Source organism: Rhincodon typus, chromosome 8 (genome assembly GCF_021869965.1).
Source record: "Rhincodon typus isolate 14 chromosome 8, sRhiTyp1.1, whole genome shotgun sequence".
Taxonomy (NCBI): Eukaryota; Metazoa; Chordata; class Chondrichthyes; order Orectolobiformes; family Rhincodontidae; genus Rhincodon; species Rhincodon typus.
The window spans coordinates 37,439,751-37,446,933 of NC_063339.1; positions in this window are offsets into that span (position 1 = coordinate 37,439,751).

Consider the following 7,183-nt stretch of genomic DNA (forward strand, 5'->3'; position numbering starts at 1 on the left):
TCCACATTGATACCATTGGGCTGCAGGGTGCCCAAGCGGAATACGAGGTGCTGTTCCTGCAACCTTCGGGTGGCATCGTTGCAGCACTGCAGGAGGCCCAGGATGGACATGTCGTCTGAGGAATGGGAGGGGGAGTTGAAATGGTTCGCGACTGGGAGGTGCAGTTGTTTATTGCGAACCGAGCATAGGTGTCCTGCAAAGCGGTCCCCGAGCCTCCGCTTGGTTTCCCCGATGTAGAGGAGGCCACACCGGGTACAGCGGATGCAGTACACCACATTGGCAGATGTGCAGGTGAACATCTGCTTGATGTGGAAAGTCTTCTTGGGGCCTGGGATGGGGGTGAGGGAGGAGGTATGGGGGCAGGTGTAGCACTTCCTGCGGTTGCAGGGAAAAGTGCCGGGTGTGGTGGAGCTGGAGGGGAGTGTGGAGCGGACAAGGGAGTCACGGAGAGAGTTGTCCCTCCGGAAAGCAGATAAAGGTGGGGAGGAAAAGATGTCTTTGGTGGTGGGGTCGGATTGCAGATGGCGGAAGTGTCGGAGGATGATGCGTTGGATCCGGAGGTTGGTGGGGTGGTACGTGAGGACGAGGGGGATTCTTTTTTGGTTTTTATTGCGTGGACGGGGTGTGAGGGATGAGGTGCGGGAGATGTGGGAGACACGGTTGAGGGCGTTCTCGACCACCGAGGAGGGGAAGTTACGGTCCTTGAAAAACGAGGACAACTGAGATGTACGGGAGTGGAATGCCTCATCCTGGGAGCGGCGGAGGCGAAGGAATTGGGAATAGGGGATAGCATTTTTGCAGGAAGGTGGGTGGGAGGAGGAGTATTCTCGGTAGCTGTGGGAGTCGGTGGGCTTGAAATGAATATCGGTTTCGAGGTGGTTGCCCGATATGGAGACAGAGAGGTCCAGGAAGGGGAGAGAGGTGTTAGAGATAGTCCAGGTAAATTTAAGGTTGGGGTGGAAGGTGTTAGTGAAGTGTATGAACTGTTCGAGCTCCTCGTGGGAGCACGAGGCGGCACCGATACAGTCATCAATGTAACGGAGGAAGAGGTGGGGTTTAGGGCCGGTGTAGGTACGGAAGAGGGATTGTTCCACGTAACCTACAAAGAGGCAGGCGTAGCTTGGGCCCATGCGGGTACCCATGGCTACCCCCTTTGTCTGTAGGAAGTGGGAGGAATTGAAAGAGAAGTTGTTGAGTGTGAGGACGAGTTCGGCTAGGCGGATGAGGGTGTCAGTGGAGGGGGACTGGTCGGGCCTGCGGGACAGGAAGAAGCAGAGGGCCTTAAGGCCAGCTGCATGGGGAATGCAGGTGTAGAGGGACTGGACGTCCATGGTAAAGATGAGGTGTTGGGGACCGGGGAATTGGAAGTTCTGGAGGAGGTGGAGGGCGTGGGTGGTGTCACGGACATAGGTAGGGAGTTCCTGGACCAAGGGGGAGAAAATGGAGTCGAGATAGTTGGAGATCAGTTCGGTGGGGCAGGAGCAGGCGGAGACAATGGGTCGACCAGGGCATTCAGGTTTGTGGATTTTGGGAAGGAGATAGAAGCGGGCAGTGCGAGGTTGGGGAACGATGAGGTTGGAGGCCGTGGGTGGGAGGTCACCTGAGGTGATGAGGTTGTGGATGGTTTGCGAGATGATGGTTTGGTGCTCAGGGGTGGGGTCATGATCAAGGGGGCGGTAGGAGGAGGTGTCGGAGAGTTGGCGTCCGGCCTCGGCGATGTAGAGGTCAGTGCGCCATACTACAACTGCACCTCCCTTGTCCGCGGGTTTTATGGTGAGGTTGGGATTGGAGCAGAGGGAGCGGAGGGCTGCACGTTCTGCGGGGGAGAGGTTGGAGTGGGTTTGTTTCCTCTCCACCTATCCTCTCCTCTATCCCTCTTCTATCCGCCTCCCACTCTCTCCCTATTTATTTCAAAACCCCCTTCCCCTCCCCCTTTTCTGATGAAGGGTCTAGGCCCGAAACGTCAGCCTCTCTGCTCCTATGATGCTGCTTGGCCTGCTGTGTTCATCCAGCCCTGCACCTTGTTGTCTACTAAATTTATTACTTAGGGTTTAGTGATCGGCTATTTGGAATTCCGTCTCTGTGCTACCCTGACAGCTCACTATTTCCTTCCCAAATCCACCAAGTTTCTTTCTTCTCGCTCTTTTATGGTTGCAGCAAACCACACAACACTTGTGTCCAAATACCAGTAAATGACCTATTAATTGTGCTGAGGCCCAATTTTTCCAACATCTTCTGGGATAATAATTGCCTCTGCTGTGAAGTAATTCACAAAAGCACACCTGGACAATGTGAAACTAAAGATGCCACCCCATGGTTCTATATCATGTCAGTATAGCATTTCTGCTCATATATTTTCTTCACACTGCCCCTCTATGAAGTGTCTGCATTGCTGCCTCAACCACCCTTTCAAGCTGAGAGTTCCAGATTCACACCACTCTCTAGATGAAGAATTTTGCCTCAATTGCCCTCTAATCCTTCTACCAATTACTTTAAATCCTGTGATTTTGTGACTACATTTGAAGTAATTTCAAAAGCCCAGCCTTATTCTGAAGTGGTTCAACACTGAAAACAATACAGCTGCTTTTTGATTCTTTGGGACATGATACTCAAAGAAATTGCTCAGATGAAGAACCATTGCTAATTTCATGGTGCACTATTTGGAATTGAATCAGACAAATGTTGCATGAGTGGAATCCTGTCACTTCAGAACATGGAAACTAAGTATTTTAAATATTTTTATTGTTTTCACTGCTTGAGAAGTGGGGGATCTGCCTACAGAGTGATAGCACTTAATTAAAAGCATAATAAATGTAACTAAAATTATCTTAAGGCAAACAGATCACTTGGAACTCTTGCCACCTGTGATTTAAAGGGGCTTAAGAATCACGATGATATTCTCAGTGCAGAATCTTAGAATGAAATTATTTACATCCCACTTCCACCCGCAATGCACTGGTATTAGATTTATTCAGGCTGCAGTTATAATGTGATTATCAAATTTTTCTTTCCGAGACACAAAGAAATTATCATGTGAATTCAGGATCAGTATACAAACCTGAATTCAGTTTTAAGTGAAATTAGATTCTCTCCTTCAGACAGTCTCTATTTCTTTCAGATGGCCCAGATCTTCCAATAGGAAGAGAATTGCTGCTGAAATGTAGACTGGAATTGTGTATCAAGACCTTGTGGGAATGCTGCCAGCTGATGGCTCTGCAAGAATTGCCCAGTAATTTCAAACTTGAAAGTCCCCCAACTCTAAGTCAGAGTCAGACTGTGCATTTTTATGAGTTACTTAGCTGAACAGTTGAAAGGAAATATTAGTAGATTTGGAACCTGTTCTAACTCCTGGCTAACAATAAGAGAATTAAGCTCTCCCGATGACTAACCCTGAGTCTAGTCATTCCACCTGACAGCGCTGACATTCCAAACATGACATCTCTCCCAAACGCCCCATGTACTCGACATTCCCCCACAGGTCAGAAGTCCTCTTGCCCATGTGACTCAATAGTCTCGACAGACCCCACCAATCCACTCACATCGCTGAACCTGTATCTTCTTGAGAGTCACCTGCCCTCAGCTTAGCTGCCATCTTTACCTTTAACCCACCTGACAAACTAACCCCCTCTATGAAAGATCCTACTCCCTCACCAACAAGTACCTGTACTCCTCACCAATCCTGCCCTCTCAGTGACTTTAAACCATATCTCTCTCAAGTAATTATCAAAGTTACGGAACACAACTTTTATTATTGAAAAGGGTGGTGTGATTTCAGTGCTAATCCACTCTGCTACTGGCTGCGAGGATTTGTGGGCCCATCTACACAGCTTCAGCTGGGAAGGCTCCTAGCCTGGAAAAACTATACTGAAGCTAAGTGAGCAATTTTTAATCTGATCTAGGTTGGAAATAGGGAATCCAACCCTGATTGGAAAATCAGGCCTCCATCTGACTTTTGCATCAATGTAAAGAAAACCAGATCCTGCACTGCTTTGATCACTCATTAAGACTTTATTAGTATCGCTACATTGGTAGTGGCTGGTGGTGATGGTGATGGTGATGGTGGGTATGAGTTATTGCAGTTTAAAAAGTCATTTACTACATGCAGTATCCCTATTTGTGTTTTTTAAATTCATCATAGCATGAAACTAGATGAATTCCAGTGATTTTGTGACAATCATGCTATAATAACTTTAATGTCAGAAGTGGAGAAATTCACAGTGGTTCAGTCTGTTCGGAGAAAAGTGAATTAACATTATTGGAACGGGGCAAGTTTATGCTGCTATTATGGAACCAGTAACAGACATTCAAATGCCTATGTTTGAGCTCTCAAAACACTGTCAACAAACAAGTTTGTACCAATGCGTCATTCTTTATGTGACAGATGCTGCCAATTAAACATCGATCAGCTTTTATTATCTAATAAACTAGAAACTAGAAACTAGAAATATGCATTATGTTAAAAATTACATTACTTAAATTTAAATTGTGTACTTATAATGTCTAAATCCAGGAATTAGCAGAAATCAAATAGAAATGGCAATAGAATTTCAAACCACAGGTTCCAACTCAGCCAAGTATGATTAAACCCAGGCACTAGCATGCTTCCAAACACCAGCATCCATTCCACTACTGCCAAATATCAAGACCATCCTCTTGCCAACAAAACACACGGTTGACAATGTTGCATACTTCAATGTTGTCTACTTCTAGTCTGGGACATCATCTTGCACATTTTCAGTTATTAAAAGAGGAAAGTAGCAAGTTCATTCATTGATAGAAGATCAAAAGAAGTCTATGAAAGTAAGAGTGATCAAGGATTCTGAACCAGAACTTCAAAGTATTTGTAGTTAAATAAACAGTTGCAATAAGTAATCTTCAGATTAGAGAAAAAACAAAATTACTATGCAATGAAAATAGAAGTTCACTTATTCTGTTTGTGTCGAACTCAGTACTTGGTAACAGGTTTGGTGCGACTAGGCATAATATCCCATTTTTATGGAAGAGTAGATCGTGCAGCTCACTGTGAGAAAGGCAGTGAGAGATTGGATTTATATACAGAGATTACAACTGCTGAGTTGGATAATGTGCACAAATCAAAATATGCTCATAAACCAATCAAAAGTTACTATGGATATATGAAAATAAATATATCAGTATTGCCAGTCAGTAAAAAGTGAGCAAAACAAAAAGCGATTCAATGAAATTGCTCAAAATATGTTTAGAGATGGGTAAACTCAGTATGCTGTCTCCTTCATGCAACTCATCTGGATGGGTACGAATAGGAAGAGTTGAGGAATATGAACCAAATGCTGGCAAATGGGACTAGATCAGTTAAGGATATCTGGTCGGTATGAATAAGTTGGACCAAAGAGTCTATGTCCGTGCTTAATAACTCTGACTCTAAAGATGGCATAGAACTTCCATGAAACTGGTCCCATTCTGTCACCACAAACAGGAATTACACCATACTTCAGGCAAAGTTCTTGCAGCTATATTTCAAAGTATCTACATCTACATTAAAAATTTCAGATGGAAGGGCATGCAATTCTATGGGGCCTAAGCATTTCAGTTCATAAGACTTTGTGACTATATAGTCATTGACAACTCAATGACAGCAGCAAGCAGCACAACTTCTAGTTTGAACTCGTGTGGTTTTCCCAGAGTGCACTGAAGCATCCTTTCCGAATGAATAAATTGATAACATCTTGGGATTTTAAACAAAGTCAAGAAACAATGGGGATAAGAGTGCTAACATCATTGAGTTCATTGTGGAATTCCTCAGTTGTTTGTTAAATTCATGTTTTACCTAAGCTCTCTGACTCTTAATTTAAATGTGTTATCAACATGCCTTTTGCTTCTTAAATACTGAAAGGCCAAAGGGGCCAGCTGTCGCTAAAAACTAACATGCAGGTTTATCAAGTAATTTGGAAGTGAAATTTGACATGTGGGAATTGTTTAAAGACCTGCTGATTAGAGTTCAGGGCCAGCATGAAGAGGAAGGAAAAGGATGGCAAAATAAGGGACCCTTGGATAACAACGGAGGTTATGAATTTAGCCAAAAGGAAAAAAGAAGCAGACGTCAGGTTTAGGAAGCTAAAATCAGACAGGGCCTGTGAGAAATATAAAGAAAGCAAGAAAGAACTCAAGCAGGGAATTAGGAGAGCAAGAGGGGACCATGAAATGACCTTGGCAAGTAGGGTTAAAGAGAATCCCAAGGCATTCCATACATACATTAAAAACAAGAGGATAACTAGGGAGAAGGTGGGACCACTCAAGCATAAAGGAGGGAATCTGTGTTTGGAGGCAAAGGATGTGGGTGAAATCCTACATGAATACTTTGCATCGGTATTCATGCAGGAAAAGGATACGGAGGATAGTGAGGTTTGTGTGCAGCAAGCTAATATGCTAGGACATTTTGAGATCAAGAAAGAAATGGTGTTGGATCTCTTGAAGAGCATTAAGGTGGATACATCCCCAGGGACTGATAGTATCTACCCCAGGTTACTGACAGAAGCAATAGTATCTACCCCAGGTTACTCAGAGAAGCAAGACAGCAGATTGCTGGAACCTTGACCAAGATTTTTGTATCCTTGGCCAGTGAAGAGGTCCTGGAGGAACTGCCAAATAGCTAATGTTGTTCCTCTATTCAAGAAGGGAAATACGGATAATCCAGGAAAGTATAGACAGGTAAGTCTCATATCAGTAGTTGGGAAGTTATTGGAAAGAATTCGAAGCGTTAGAATTTACGCGGAGAAATGGCAGATGGACTTTAATCCAGAAAAGTGTTAGGTGCAGTACTTTGGGAGATCAAATGTTAAGGAAAAGTATACAGTTAATGGCAGCATTCCTGAACAGCATTGATGTACAGAGGGATCTTGAGGCTGAAGTCCATAGCTCCCTGAAAGTTACCACGCAATTAGATAGGGTGGTGAAGAAGACATATGGCATACTTGCCTTTATTGGTTGGGGAACCGAGTACAAGACTCAGGATGTCATGTTACAGCTTTATAAGACTTTGGTTAGGCCACAATTAGAGTATTCTATTCAATTCTGGTCGCCATATTACAGGAAGGATGTGGAGGTTTTGGAGAGGGTACAGAAGAGGTTTACCAGGATGCTGCCTCGATTAGAGGATATGAACTATAATGCACAATGTAGAATCTTACTTCCAAAGTCAACATTG